The 779-nt window shown below is 36.5% G+C and overlaps 1 non-coding gene across 1 annotated transcript; it reads left to right on the forward strand.

Moving 5' to 3' along the window:
• The first annotated feature begins 444 nt into the window (after positions 1 to 444).
• Trnar-acg (transfer RNA arginine (anticodon ACG)) lies at positions 445 to 517 on the forward strand. The gene has a single exon. It is a non-coding gene; the product is annotated as a tRNA-Arg (tRNA).
• Positions 518 to 779: the final 262 nt, after the last annotated feature.

Below are 779 nucleotides of genomic sequence, written 5' to 3' on the forward strand. Positions count from 1 at the left end.
AGTATTCTTATTTAGATTAACTCAAAGATCGTTAATAGAACAAAACTCGACATGCAGCTATGTAAAAATATAATTAAAACACGAAATGTTATTTGAAACGTAGTTGACTCAAATATCTGTTGGAACTTTTTCATGATACCGTTCAGTGCAATGATAATCTATACTATTAATACAATTCTAAATGTGTATTTATTTATATATGTGTGCCTAAATGCTAATAAAACTTTCGAACGGATGCACCGATTTGAAAAATTCGTTTTTCCCTGAAAGGTGTGAGTTCCTAGATTGTCCTTGTCGTAACGAACAACGCCGAGTCACACAAAAATCCCGAAATAAGGGTTTTGGGGCCGTTTCGTGGATTTGTCGAAAACGTCTTCTGCCTATGTCCACGTAATTTAGCACTGTTCGTATACAGTCGCGGTATCATCTATCGGCATACGGCCAGGACTTGTGGCGCAATGGATAACGCGTCTGACTACGGATCAGAAGATTCCAGGTTTGAATCCTGTCAAGTTCGTAAAATTCTAACTATCATTTTATCCAACGTTTAATCATTGTCTTTACCTTTAGGGTATTCTTGTTTTTTCAGTGATTTTGTTTTGCACAACATGGGAATTTCCAATTTCACAGGGTAAGCGTTGATGGTAAGACGATGTTGACTGTACTCGATTTTTTGTTTGACTCGGCGTTGTGTGTGCCGGCGCGGTGCAACTGCTAGTCAAATATAAAGTTCTGCAAAACTATTAAAAGTATTTAACTAAAAAATATCGAATCAAATT

This window comes from Euprymna scolopes, chromosome 5 (genome assembly GCF_053919585.1).
Source record: "Euprymna scolopes isolate OS-2025 chromosome 5, ASM5391958v1, whole genome shotgun sequence".
Taxonomy (NCBI): Eukaryota; Metazoa; Mollusca; class Cephalopoda; order Sepiida; family Sepiolidae; genus Euprymna; species Euprymna scolopes.